This window comes from Podarcis pityusensis, assembly GCF_964106645.2.
Source record: "Podarcis pityusensis genome assembly, chromosome: 5".
NCBI classification, from domain to species: domain Eukaryota; kingdom Metazoa; phylum Chordata; class Lepidosauria; order Squamata; family Lacertidae; genus Podarcis; species Podarcis pityusensis.
This window is the reverse complement of record NC_138032.1, coordinates 11,706,310-11,721,495: the sequence shown is the minus strand read 5'-3', so window position 1 is coordinate 11,721,495 and position 15,186 is coordinate 11,706,310. Positions and strand designations below refer to the sequence as shown.

Sequence of the window (15,186 nt, the reverse complement as noted above, 5' to 3'; positions counted from 1 at the left end):
GTTTGTTGCAGTTGCTGCAAGTGCCTGGGGACCACCATTAAGAGGAACAACGTGGACAGATGCAACCTACCCCAAAACAACTTCCCGCAAGCGAGGCTGCAACCCTACCATGTGCGTGCATTTGTTGCAGCTACGTCTTCGCACCAAGAGTTTACAAGGCGGCTTAACGTACCAATATAAAATGCAGCAAACGCAAAATGAAACAAAGCAGGAAACCCACAATGCTATCGGTATCAAAGTTAGCAATAGGGGGGGAAACCCAGACAGTTGCACAATTCCATCCCGCCAAAATCTCGAGAGAATAGGTCAGCTTTCAGCAGGCGTCCGGAAGATATTTTAGAAGCAGGAGACTGTTGGGCGAGGTGCTCCAGGACTGAGACAACATGAGAGAAGAGGTTCCTACCTAACCTCCGAAGAGTAGGGGGCTGTGGGGATATTCAGAACACGGCTTCCACTGACACACTTAATACGCGGGGAGGCACTGAATGCAAGGGCTATTTAATATAGAGAGTGCTGGCTTAGTAAACATGTGCTTGACACAAAGAAAGCAATCCTTCTCAGACAGCCCACCACAGGCGCCACTGACCCCCCACAATGATGCCAGGGTCCAGCCGTCACCTTAAGGGATTTTCCTTGAGATACTAATCTTGTTCCAGCATTTGCCTGGGCACAACACTCCTGCTATATAACCAGGAATGGAGGCAGGGAACTGGTATGCAAGTCCTACCCCAATGTCTAGCAGGCATAAGGACAGCTCTTCACACCTCCTCATGATCAGCACAAATAATAATTATTATTATTATTTATTTATTTATACCCCGCCCATCTGTCTGGGCTTCCCCAGCCACTCTGGGCAGCTTCCAACAAAGATTAAAAAATACATTAAAATGTATTTTAATGAGGGTCGTTTTAATTTTGAAGACGGTGGTTGGGGAAACCCAGCCAGATGTGTTACTGTCGTTATTGCTTTTTTGGAGGAGAATTTCCAAGCGTGTTCAACTGAATAAGCTCTTTAGCACAAATATACGATTGTGCGACGGTCTAAAGTGTTGTCTGTGTATCAGGGACAGTGTGGCGAGGGCCCGGATGTGCGGGGCTTCCACGTTTTTCATTTGGGCATCAGTTAGGAGAAAAAGTATGTAGCGTGCAAGGTTAGCGATGGCACCAGCGTCGGAAAAGGAGTAAATTAGGCATCCATGTGACATTGCTTAAAACATTGTTGTTGTTGTTGTTGTTATTAATAATAATTTTATACCCTGCCCATCTGGTTGGGTTTCCCCAGCCACTCTGGGCGGCTCCCAATAAAATATTAAAAACATGATAAATACATCAAACATTTAAAACTTCCCTAAACAGTTAAATTAGTTAAGCCAATCAAGGCAAATGGGCTTATTTCCCCCTCATTTTGCAAAATAAGCTATTTTCTATTTTACATGTTTTCTCTGTTTGAGTGGAAAGGGGACAACAAAGAGACTCAAACCCTGTGAATTATCCAACATTAGCCACATTCATAGTAAAGTAAAGGTAAAGGGACCCCTGACCATTAGGTCCAGCCATGACCAACTCTGGGATTGTGGCACTCATTTATTGGCCGAGGGAGCCAGCGTACAGCTTCTGGGTCATGTGGCCAGCATGACTAAGCCACTTCTGGCAAACCAGAGCAGCACACAGAAATGCCATTTACCTTCCTGCCAGAGTGGTACCTATTTACCTACTTGCACTGGCATGCTTTCGAACTGCTAGGTTGGCAGGAGCAGGGACCGAGCAACGGGAGCTCACCCCGTCGCGGAGATTCGAACTGCCGACCTTCTGATCGGCAAGTCCTAGGCTCTGTGGTTTAACCCACAGCGCCACCCGCGTCCCCATATTCATAGTAGACCCATTGAAAATAATGAATGTGCCCATTAATTCCAATGGGTGGCCTAAAACATAGGTAAAGGCTACACATCACCCCAGTGACTCCCATCAGCAGATGTCACACAGCACAAAATCAGAAGTGGGTGGGGAGGTAATGAAGCAGGATTGGGGCCTAGGGAAACCAGAGAGTAGGAATGGGTGACTCACTGGCCCTCTGGATCGGTTATCATGGATGGGGCTCCTGGGAGGTGGGAGTCCAGCAACAGCTGAATGGTCACACCCCTGCCACATAAAATGTGCACACTTTCCAGGGGTCTCCCAATGTTCTTATGTCCTTCAGGCTGCTACGCACCCTGAACAAGGCCTTGGGCCTTGGGAACCTGGCCCCAAGCAGCAATGTTAAGTTGCAATGAAGCATTTATGAAAGCCATCATGGGGATGGAGGAAGATACAGGTTGTTCACGCCCACCCAGGACCAGCAGCGACGCAGGTGTGCCGAGAGCAGACCAAAGCAAAACTCCCTGCTTCCAATCCCAAGCGACTGTTTCCCCCCATAGAACAGGCCAAGGAGGCAAGCCAAGAGGCTCCCTCTAATTTTTCTTGCTGTGCATTCAAGGCTTTGCGACACATGAAGACTGACCTACATTCAAAACCAGCATAAATGTAACCCAGATGTTTGGAACCACGAGCATGAAGATCTCTACCCCTCCCTACAACTGGAAAGAAAAGAAAAAAGAATGGCAGGAGGGAGCGGGTAGCAGGATGGATATATACAAACAATTCCTAGAATCAAAAGGCATCCCCAAGGACTGGGAGGGGACACTTTAGAGCAGGGGCAGGGGTTGCGGATCTACAACTCCCATCATCAGTCGTTTTGGATGTAAAAGCCCAACAATAGGTGGTTTTTTCCCCCAGCTAGGTGGCAATTAAAGACATGCCTATTCCCCCAGAATTTCTGTGCATCATGTAGACCAGTGTTTCCCAAACTTGGGTCTTCAGCTATTTTGGGACTACAATTCCCACAAAACCCTGCTGTAGACTGAAGGGCCTTACTAGCCTAGGGAGTCACTGCTGGCTTTTGCTGTTAGCTTAGCTGTTATAACGGACGGCATTTAATTATCATTCTTGCATTATGTGTCAACGCAGTACATGAATTATGTGCGCTGCCTTGGGCTCCGCGAGAGAAAGGGCAGCATATATAAATATAGCCACCGCCAGCATCAACATCTGTAGCGCCACAAGGTCCCTCGTCCTTGCTCCGCAGGCTCACGCTGTTGCAGAAGCCAACCTTCCCAGGACTTTCTCCAAGCTCAAAGCAAAATTCCTCGCACACATGGGCCTCAAGAGCATGACCCTGGTGGGAAGTGGAACATTCACACTTTTGCAAATGGAGACGGGGCGGGGATGGGAAGGTGACCTCCCAGTGAACAAACTGTAGTCACCTACTGCAGGTAGCCTTCAACATCCTACTACTGCAGGTAGCCTTCAACATCCTACATTTCTTGCCATCAACATATCCTTCTGCCCTGCAATCGTGGGTTAAGTAAGGTGGGGGGTGGCAGTAAAAGCCTGCAGTGAAAGACCCACCAAGGAAATGGCTTTCCCTTTTGCCAGGGTTAGGGCTGGCCTGGCCAGCAATTGCCCCAGTCCTGAACAGAGTTTGGATCTGGCACACTTTACGCTGGCTCAACTTAAAAAAGGTAAAGGTAAAGGACCCCCTGACAGTTAAGTCCAGTCGCGAACGACTCTGGGGTTGCGGCACTCATCTCGCTTTACTGGCCGAGGAGCCGACGTTTGTCTGCGGACAGTTTTTCCGGGTCATGTGGCCAGCATGACTAAGCTGCTTCTGGCGAACCAGAGCAGCGCACAGAAAAGCCGTTTACCTTCCCACTGGAGTGGTACCTATTTATCTACTTGCATTTTGACGTGCTCTCAAACTGCTAGGTTGGCAGGAGCTGGGACCCAGCAACGGGAGCTCACCCTGTTGCGGGGATTCGAACCGCTAACTTTCCGATCGGCAAGCCCTAGGCTCAGTGGTTTAGACCACAGCGCCACCCACGTCCCACTTGGCTTAACTTAAGACAGCGGAACTTATGCTGGCTTCGCATGCCTAAGATCGCTCCCTTGGCATGAAAACCTTACTGTGCCTTACTCAGAAGTCAGTCCATTGAATCCAGCATGGTTTGCTCCTGGGTAAATAAGAGTTAGCATTGCAACCTTAATCTGCTGTTGCTGGACTAGATTCTTTGGACCCCCACCCCATCCGTTTCCTATAGCTCAACGCTGGAGAGTCAAACTCTTTTGACTCAAACGGTTCTACACAGAAATCTGGAACTCTGATTGCTGCCATTTGGACTGTGCTTTCTTTATATTTTAGCCCATGGGTAGGCAAACTAAGGCCCAGGGGCCAAATCAGGCCCAATCACCTTCTCAATCCGGCCCAAGGACGGTCGGGAATCAGCGTGTTTTTACATGAGTAGAATGTGTCTTTTTATTTAAAATGCATCTCTGGGTTATTTGTGGGGCATAGGAATTCGTTCATTTATTTATTCTTTTCAAAATATAGTCCAGCCCACCACAAGGTCTGAGGGACAGTGGACCGGTCCCCTGCTGAAAAAGTTTGCTGAGCCCGGTCTTAGCCCCTCCTTTTGTTATTGTCTTCCTCTCCCATTCAATTCGAACGTTTGACGCTGGTTTATTACAGAATGCAACCATCGGTGCAGAATCTTCCGAGAACAGCGAAAGCAATACACAAAAGGCAGGCAGGCAATAAGAAATTACGCTACACATTAGCATTACTCGCTGACTTTACCTGTTTAATCTTTACGACTGCAAATTAATGTCTGTGATTTCCCCGAGGCAATCGGAACTTGAAAACAAAAAATGCAACTATTTGTAATCCGCTGCATATTAATGAATCACGCTTTAAATTTTTTTTTAAAAAGACTACCTTAACTGTAGGGGGGCACCAATTACTGCATCCAGTAGCTCACCACAAAATATTCCATAAATTTCCAACATCATGGATGAACGTCTACCTTGTCCAATGGCGAGACACCTCCTTCGCCAAAAACAATAAGCTCAAGTTTTTAACCGCGACTTTATTATTTTCGTTCAATTTCTACACCACCTTTTATCCAAAGATTGCAGGGTGGTGCGCGACATTAAAAACATAGTTTACATAGCATTATACATAATAAAAACATTTTTTTAAAAAAAAAATCATACCAACCGTCCCCTCCCACTTTTAAAAGACTCTAAAATCTAACACTGTATTCCTACAACCCACCTAAGAGGGTAAGAAATCTTACAAATAGATAACTTTTCTTTTAAGGGTGGAACGACGTGCTCTGTTTAAATCTGCTATGGTTGCCACCACCTTCGGGGAAGGACGACAGCAAAGTGATTGTACTTGTGTTTTATATTGCGGGGGGCCCAGAGTTCAATCCTTGGCACCTCCAGTTTCAAAAGTCTGGACAGAGGTGATGCCACAGAACGTGGATAGCTACAGCCATCCTAAAAAGACAATAGTGACCTAGACGAGCCCATAGTCTTGACCGGGCCTAAGGCAGCTTCTCATTACAGTGGTACCTCGGGTTAAGTACTTAATTCATTCCGGAGGTCCGTTCTTAACCTGGAACTGTTCTTAACCTGAAGCACCACTTTAGCTAATGGGGCCTCCTGCTGCCACTGCGCCACCACCGCGCTGTTTCTTTTCTCATCCTGAAGCAAAGTTCTTAACCCGAGGTACTATTTCTGGGTTAGCGGAGTCTGTAACCTGAAGTGTATGTAACCTGAAGCGTACGTAACCTGAGGTAGCACTGTATGTGGTTCTTGCAGTTTCATTTACTGCTTGTACATCATTTCCAAGCACTTCTTAATCAGTCACTTAAGTTTCGGAAATAGAGAACAAACTGTTTCTTTTGGTACTGTGTTTTAATATAAAAGGTTTATGTCCTGCTATTCGGCAAAAAGGGGAAGTGTCAAGAGTTGTGTGCAGATGTTGAAAAATAAAAGCAGTAAAGCGACAGATTTAAGCAATAAAGGAACGCTAACAAGTCCAGCAGCAAAATCTAGCCCAAGAAGTAAAGAAGAATCAGATGTAAGCAACATCAGCAGCTGACAAATGACCTTTTTAACACAAAGAACCCCATGAGGAAAGCATGTTTCTTCCTACCCCCTGGTTCATTTGCAATGAATCTTTTTTTTTGCAATGAATTTTTTTAATCCCTTTACTCCCTAAATCGAACAGTACATCTGCTCTTATTTTCAGCATGCCAAACGCTCACCCTGCAACATGTTGACACCACAAACATCTGGGTAGGTGAGGAACGTCAAGCTGGCAACAGGCACAATTTGCTCCACAAAATAGCAAGTCTACAGTTGGCATATACACATTGTGTTGGTATCTTCAGGAGGAGCATACAGGGTCCTTGCATTCTTGTGAATTGCTGCTTGCCACCAGCATGTTTCCTTTCTGAGAAGAGCCTGCCCTGCGGTGCATGTGGGCAGAAGGAGTTTTTTTCAAAAAATGCAGAAAAGACCACTCTGCCACCTTATACATTTAGCAAGTTGCAACAGCCTTGCTCCCTCAGCAGGAATTCTGACAATTTCTCTTCCCCCTGCCTTTTTTGAAGGCAACTTACATTTGCTCCTGCTACCCCTCTCCTTGATGGTGACAGCAGCCACGAAATTAAAAGATGCCTGCTTCTTGGGAGAAAAGCAATGACAAACCTAGACAGCATCTTAAAAAGTAGAGACATCACCTTGCCAACAAAGATCCGTATAGTAAAAGCTATGGTTTTCCCAGTAGTGATGTATGGAAGTGAGAGCTGGACCATCAAGAAGGCTGATTGCTGAAGAATGGATGCTTTTGAATTATGGTGCTGGAGGAGACTCTTGAGAGTCCCATGGACTGCAAGAAGATCAAACCTATCCATTCTGAAGGAAATCAGCCCTGAGCGCTCACTGGAAGGACAGATCCTGAAGCTGAGGCTCCAATACTTTGGCCACCTCATGAGAAGAGAAGACTCCCTGGAAAAGACCCTGATGTTGGGAAAGATTGAGGGCACAAGGAGAAGGGGACGACAGAGGATGAGATGGTTGGATAGTGTTCTCGAAGCTACCAGCATGAGTTTGACCAAACTGCGGAAGGCAGTGGAAGACAGGAGTGCCTGGCATGCTCTGGTCCATGGGGTCACGAAGAGTCGGACATGACTAAATGACTAAACAACAACAACCCCTCTCCTTTATCACTGAAAAAGACAGGGGAAAGGTTCAGCACATCACTAAGATCTACACGTGAGTGGACAGGGATAGACATAATTGCCAGCTTTGAAATATTGCATCTCCTCCTTCCTGCTCCACACTTAACTGGAAGAGGTTGGAAGAAAGTCTTCAAGTTTTCACACTTGCAGTGTGTCAAATGTAGGCTGGAGCTGATTAGATGCCGTCTCAGATTCGTATTTTTTCCAACTTGTTATTATTAAAATTTGTAGACCACCCTTCATCCAGAGATCACAGGGCAGCTCATAACGTAAGAATAAAAAATGAGAACACAAAACACATCAAACAAAATAACCCCACTTCCCACAAATACATTTTAAATGCCACAGAATGGACATAACCAAAGGCCTGGTTATAGAGAAATGTTTTCGCCTGGAGCCTGATGATACATAATGAAGGCACCAGGCAACCCTCTCCGGAAAGAGCATTCCACAAACAGGGAGCCGCTGCAGAAAAGGCCCTCTTACGGAGGAGGCACACAAAGAAGGGCCTCAGATTATGATTGAAGAGGGTCCAAATTGGTTCACATGGGGAGATACTGCAATCCTGAGTCATTTGAGCCATCAAATAGTAACCGTACAAACTTTGAACCAAATAATTCTAGCCTTTTGGCACTTGTCAAGAGGCTCCTTATACCATTTGAACAGCCAGACAGGCTACACCAAGATTGGCAAGTCGGCTAAAGTTTGCAAGCAACTGAATTGAAGAGGAAAAACCTTTCAAAAGCAAAACAAAAGGCACCGAAAGCCAGAACAGGGAATACTCAAACCAAAGTCCTAGCAGATCATATTCCTTTTTTCCCCCTATTATTTTTTACAACCATTTCTAGAGCAAGCTGAGTAACTAATAACCACTGCAAAAGTATATACAGTGGTACCTCTACTTGCATTCACCTCTGGTTATGTCTCCTTCAGGATACATACGTGGCAAACCCAGAAGTATTTTTCTGGGTTTCACCACACGCGCATGCGCAGAAGCGCTCTACGTGCCACATGCATGCGCAGAAGTGCTAAACTGCGCTGCGTGCATGCAGAGAAACAGCACCTCTGGTTGTGAATTCCTCAGGATGCGACCAGAGCTCTGGAATGGATCCAATTCACAGGTGGAGGTACCACTGTACATAAGGACACAACTGCAATATGCACCCTATGCATTGCCCAGACGTGATACATTTGAACTCAGTAGCAGCTGAGTGGGCCTATTGACCCTTTCAGCCATCTTGAGTGCCACATGTATATAAACTTAAATAGAAATAATTCCAACTAACAGCAAACTCAGGGGGCTGAGTGCCAAAAGAAATGAAGCCAAAATGGGGAGGTATGAGCATGCTGCTATCAACAGTAATAATAGTAATAATAATAAATAACAATAATATGTTCATTTAAAGTTGGAGGGCAAAATTTATTATTTATACTCTGCCCATCTGGCTGGGTTTCCCCAGCCACTCTGGGCGGCTTCCAACAAAATATTAAAATACAATAGTCTATTAAACATTAAAAGCTTCCCTAAACAGGGCTGCCTTCAGATGTCTTCTAAAAGTCTGGTTGTTGTTTTTCTCTTTGACCTCTGGTAGGAGGGGGTTCCACATGGCGGGTGCCACTACCGAGAAGGCCCTCTGCCTGGTTCCCTGCAACCTCACTTCTTGCAGCGAGGGAACTGCCAGAAGGCCCTCGGCACTGGATCTCAGTGTCCGGGCAGAATGATGGGGTTGGAGACGCTCCTTCAGGTATACTGGACTGATGCCGTTTAGGGCTTTAAAGGTAAGCCAACACTTTGAATTGTGCTCGGAAACATACTGGGAGCCAATGTAGGTCTTTCAAGACCGGTGTTATGTGGTCCCGGCGGCCACTCCCAGTCACCAGTCTAGCTGCCACATTCTGGATTAGTTGTAGTTTCCGGGTCACCTTCAAAGGTAGCCCCACGTAGAGCGCATTGCAGTAGTCCAAGTGAGAGATAACTAGACCATGCACCACTCTGGCAAGACAGTCTGCTGGCAGGTAGGGTCTCAGCCTGCATTCCAGGTGGAGCTGATGGGAATTGTAGTCCAAAACAAAAACAAAAACAGATACAGACCCAAGTTTGGGAAACCCTGGTCTTAAGTGATAGCAAGCTACTCCCTGTGTAACCACAGTCAGACGTGATTAAGAAATGTTAAGAGGGCTGATAAGCAATCGCAAGCAGGGAAACCAAGTTAGATTTTCAAGCACAGATAAGTGTGCTCTCAATCCAGCATGCACACACAGGACTGGAGGGGTACATGCACAGCCAGAATTTCATGAGCACAGATTTTACTAAAAAGTGCACACACGGGGACTGCTGCACTTGGAACTGGCAAGTTTCTCATCCAAGCTCCACAAGTTCCCTTCAACCAACCTGGGCTGGTTTACTATTTATAATTGCTGACTCCTTCGGCACCCACCAACTCCTCCTGAGCATTCAGTCAGAATGGGTGTTATGGAGAGAGTCAATTTTAGTCGTAACACTTCCTTACGACATTGAATTGTGCTATTTACAGGAGCGTTCCAGCACATACCATGGCATTTTAAATATATGCATGCACACACATCTAAAAATTTGTCAAATCCCAGACATTCTGGCTGACAGCATTTTTTTGTACGCAGCTATTTAAAATCTCTATTTTGGGGAGCTGGCAAGTGCAACTGTTCTTAACTTTTCTCGCTGTAACAGCCGCAGACCAGGGATTTGCAGAGGAATGTTTTCAAGCTGGCAGGTTGCAGGGTGGGGAACAGAGACAAGATGGGTGTCACTGGGGACTGCGGAGTCCAAAAAAATAATAATAATAATTCAGGCACCCTGGGGCAATTTCCTCTTCCTATTTCAGCTACCCAAAGTAACCTATTATGTCAACAAACTCTGCAAACTTTGGGCTGGTGAGACTAGAGTGGGAAATTTTTCCTAAAATTTTAAAACCATGGAGGGAAAGAATTTTCCTGTGAAGTGGGGGTGGTGTGTGTGTGTGTGTGAATGAGAGAGAGGAGGATGAACAGTTGTGTGGGTTTGTTGGAATTCAATATATTTAATACTTATTTTCAGATGGAAACCCGGACTTCTTCACCTGTGCCAGATTTAGGGTGGTGCGGGTGGTTCCCTCATGCAGGGTGCTAAGCCAAGAGGGAGATTAGATAGATAGATAGATAGACAGATAGATAGATAGATAGATAGACAGATAGATAGATGATAGATGATAGATATCGATAGACAGATAGACAGATATAGATGATAAGAGAGATAGAGAGATAGACAGATAGACAGATAGAGAGGGAATAGAGGTAGATAGATAATCTTATATCTAAAGAGAAAACCCATTAAAAAGCAACTGTACCAAAATGAATTATTGTGAAACGAAGTATTCAGGGAGGGTGCCAAATTTTGTCCTCGCTCACTATGCCGTATTTCCAAAGTTCACCCCTACCTTTCAGAAGAAAGAGTGGAATATAAATTGGATAGAAAATAATAATCAAATTTTTACTTACTGTGTTAACACGCAATGCACCATTTATAATACATCTTATACATTGGTACTGATTAGCTGATTGATGGCATTTATTACTGTGCGTGTTTACTCAGGAATGCCACTCACTTCCGTCAATGGTGCGTTACTCCCACGGACATGCACACAGGACTGCCAGCCATGTTCAACAGTATGAACATGGCCTAGGTCACAACCCAACACACACTGGCGTGTTTGAGCCAACAGGAGCCTTACAGTCCTGTGATGCACCACTAAAGACAAGACAAGCAGGCTTAGTTGGGGAGAAACCACTTCAGCGCCCTCCCAGTATTGCCCCAGCAGGAATCCCAAGGCCATCTTTCCAACACGTGCCCATTTCAAGAAGCCAAAAGTTCCTGCCTTTCCTCCTGGGCCTACGGAGTCTAGTTCCCATACCCCAATATACAGAATCATAGAATCATAGAGTTGGAAGAGACCACAAGGGCCATCGAGTCCAACCCCCTGCCAAGCAGGAAACACCATCAGAGCACTCCTGACATATGGTTGTCAAGCCTCTGCTTAAAGACCTCCAAAGAAGGAGACTCCACCACACTCCTTGGCAGCAAATTCCACTGTCGAACAGCTCTTACTGTCAGGAAGTTCTTCCTAATGTTTAGGTGGAATCTTCTTTCTTGTAGTTTGGATCCATTGTTCCGTGTCCGCTTCTCTGGAGCAGCAGAAAACAACCTTTCTCCCTCCTCTGTGTGACATCCTTTTATATATTTGAACATGGCTATCATATCACCCCTTAACCTCCTCTTCTCCAGGCTAAACATGCCCAGCTCCCTTAGCCGTTCCTCATAAGGCATCGTTTCCAGGCCTTTGACCATTTTGGTTGCCCTCCTCTGGACACGTTCCAGTTTGTCGGTGTCCTTCTTGAACTGTGGTGCCCAGAACTGGACACAGTACTCCAGGTGAGGTCTGACCAGAGCAGAATACAGCGGCACTATTACTTCCCTTGATCTATATATCACCTCTACTGCTCTAAAGGATGCATATCCAGCATATGGCAGAGGAACAGTGGAAATCAGTTTCTGCAAACAAGCAGACCAGAGGAAACAAAGCAAATATGCCTGCTTACAGTTGAGCCAGCTTGCAATACGGCACTTTCCACAAATATATTTCCACAATAGCCAACATTGAAGCCGAAATCCAGCATCACCTGAGTTCTGCGAGTGCGGCTTTCTCCCGATTGAAGTGCAGAGTGTTTGAGGACCGGGACATTCGCAGGGAAACCAAAATGCTTGTTTACAAAGCTATTGTACTACCAACCTTACTGTATGCTTCTGAAACATGGACCACTTATAAACGCCATCTCCAACTCCTCAAAGGATTCCATCAACAGTGTCTCCAAAAAATTTTACACATCACTTGGGAAGACAGGCAAACTAATACCAGTGTACTGGAAGAAGCAATGATTCTTCAACAACAACTTCGTTAGATTGGTCATGATGTGCAGATGCCTGATGATCGTCTTCCAAAGCAACTACTCCATTCAGAACTTAAAAATGGAAAGCGTAATGCTGGTAGTCAGCAAAAGAGGTTTAAAGGCTGTCTCAAGGCAAATCTTAAAAAATGTAGTATAAACACCGACAACTGGGAAACACTGGCCTGCGAGCGCTCCAGTTGGAGAACAGCCTTTACCAAAGGTGTTATGGGCTTTGAAGACACTCGAACTCTGGACGCAAGGGAGGAATGTGCTAAGAGGAAGGCATGCTTGACAAATCCACACCGTGATCAACTCCCGCCCGGAAACCAATGTTCCCACTGCGGAAGGACGCGTGGATCCAGAATTGGCCTCCACAGTCACTTACCGACTCATTGTTAAAACCGTGTTTATGGCAGACAATCTTACTCGGCTACGAGTGATCACCAAGGAAGACGACACTCTGAATTCACCTCAAAACATGCCGTTTCTCCCCAAAGAGTTCAGAAAGTGCATTATGCATTTCCTTGGCATGAAGGGACATTTTGCCACACACCACACTCCTAAAATATGATCTGGTATGTGCCGTGCTTTCTGAGTTACTCCCCTAGGTGAGCAGACAGTGCTGTGTCCCTGCTATCCATTTGGGGTTCAAGCCGATTAAAACTCCAACATTCTCCCTGTTTATTGGCAGCAAAGGAGCCTTTGCAACAATCTCTGTTTCAAATGTGTTTGGCCCTTCTCTGTTGATTTGATAATCCTGATTCTCGCACTGTCTTGGCTTATTTGATTTGTTTTGAGCTCTGTTGTGAGCTGTCTAAAGACCTGGGTTTGTAACAGGAGCACAAGGTATACTATAAAACATTTCAAATAAGCTAAGTATTTGGAACATATTTAACATTAATGCAACGGGTGGAAAATTGTGAATCTATCTATCTGCCTACGTACCTATCTACCTAGACACACACAAACACACCCAACCCAAAAAAATACCCATTTCTCTTTATTCTTTATCGCAGATATTCCTAAACTGCTCTGTGGACCACCAGTGTCATTCACATGGTCCACAACATGTCCACATTACATATTCAGATAGGTTTTCAATTGTATTTTTATCTCTGCTTCCATTTCTTGTATTACATTTTCTTGGGCAAGCTCTATTGCATTCAAATTTAATGCGATAAAATGACATGCAATATATAAACTCAGCAAGAAAAACACATTTTAAAACCTTACAGCACCTAGCACAGCATATTGCAACCACTGTAAGAGGCAGGCAGGGAAATGATTTAAGTGGTTCACCAAGACCATCAGCAACATGTGAGTGATCCACAGGGGGAGTCTGGGGAGCACTGCCCTATTGTATTTTGAAGGCAGCAAGACTCTAAAGTCTTTATCCCAGCTGATTCCAACAAGCCCTCTCTGCAAGATGCAAGACTGTGTCGCGATAGCAGTTATGTATTGCAATTGATGGGGTGCATGGGGCGTTAGGGGAGGGGTAGTACCTCTGGTGGGGGACGAGTTGTGCTCCTCCTGGGGTAGTCTGCCCACCTTTGGTCCCCACTCTGAATTCAACTCTCACCTGTGGCTCCTAGAATCTGTGAACATGCAACAGCTGCCACATCCCATGAATCGGATTTGAATGGCTGGCCAAACCAGGTGAGAGCAGCAGATAGGCCTCATCCATAGCTGTCAACTTTTTCCTTTTTTTAAGGGAAATCCTATTCGGAATAAGGAACTTTCCCTTTAAAAAAGGGAAACGTTGACAGCTATGGCCTCATCCCTTCAGTGAGTTAAGGACTTCCCCTGCATGTGAAGACAGACTCTGGCGGACTGAGCACCAATAGTGGGTCCAACAGTCAAGAAGGCGGTTTCTGAACGCACTGTAGAAGGAAGTGAGGGGCAGATGGGGCTCATCAACCTCGGAAGGTAGCCCATCTAGGACAGGGGTCAGCAAACTTTTTCAGCAGGGGGCTGGTCCACTGTCCCTTGGACCTTGTGGGGGGCCGAACTATATTGGGGGGGGGGGAGAGCGAATTCTGATGCCCCACAAATAACCCAGAGATGAATTTTAAATAATGGGTCTTGCCGTCTGGGCAGCCCAGGACCCCCATAGACAATACCCAGTCTTGCACCTTAGGGAGGTCTCTTCAGTGCTCCTAAGGCAGCAACTTGACTTCACCCCCCAGAGGTACATTCCATTGTCTCTCGAGAAAGATAGGTTCCAACAATTGCCACTGCCTTTTGAGCTCTGAAAGCAGGCAGGTTTTGTCCACCGGCACATGTTATGATTCCGTTGCATTAAGATATTATTATTATTATTATTGCCGGAGGGAAAATTCCCTACTTCCTACAAGTTTGCCTAGCTATATATTATATATTCATATATATATATATATATATATATATATATATATACATATATATATATATATATACACACACACACACACACACACACACATATATATATATATATATATATATATATATAAAGACTGAACAAAGCTAATATTTAAGCTGCATGAGAAAGGAGGGGTGTGTGACTGGGCCTGATAATTACGTAGGAAATCTGACACACACACACACACAAAAGAGAGGTTGAAACCATAACAGAACAAATCCTTTAAAAACGGAGCACAGCTAAAACGCACTTTCACTGAGATGTGTGCCTGAGTGGGGGCTGGGGTAACCCTATCAGATGCTTGCATGTGTGCTCAATAATATAATTACAACCCTGCCACTCAGATTCTACAGGATGTTTAGCAAATATTGGCCCACATATGGTAAATATTCATCTCCAAAGGCTCACACCTATGAAAAAGGAATTGGCAGTTCCATCGCTTGGGTGACGGCTGCTCCATCCCATATATCGTCGCCATGGTAACCTGACAGCCTGATCCCCCTCACATTCTCACCTTGCTTACTTTCTATTCTGGTTTCCATAGAGCAGCTCATCGGAAACAGCATTACACAACCTTTTTTGCTTTGTTTTGATTTTGATTTTTTTGCTGCGTGGTGTATGTTCCTACCGCTAATTGGTAGAAGGTGTACCAGATGCTACCATGAGGGACATTCTATTTTTCTAAACTCACTTAACCTGCAA

At 45.3% G+C, this 15,186-nt stretch overlaps 1 protein-coding gene across 4 annotated transcripts in view; it reads right to left on the bottom strand.

Moving 5' to 3' along the window:
• Positions 1 to 15,186, bottom strand: part of TBL1XR1 (TBL1X/Y related 1) — a 177,503-nt gene that overhangs the window by 97,992 nt on the left and 64,325 nt on the right. Inside the window, exon 1 of one of the 4 annotated variants that reach the window (XM_081008073.1) lies at positions 4,808 to 4,828. The exons of the other annotated variants lie outside the window; for them this stretch is intronic. The gene's annotated coding sequence lies outside the window, so the exon portion shown is untranslated. Of the gene's footprint in view, positions 1 to 4,807; positions 4,829 to 15,186 lie in introns of those variants that run through there. 4 annotated transcript variants of the gene reach the window in all.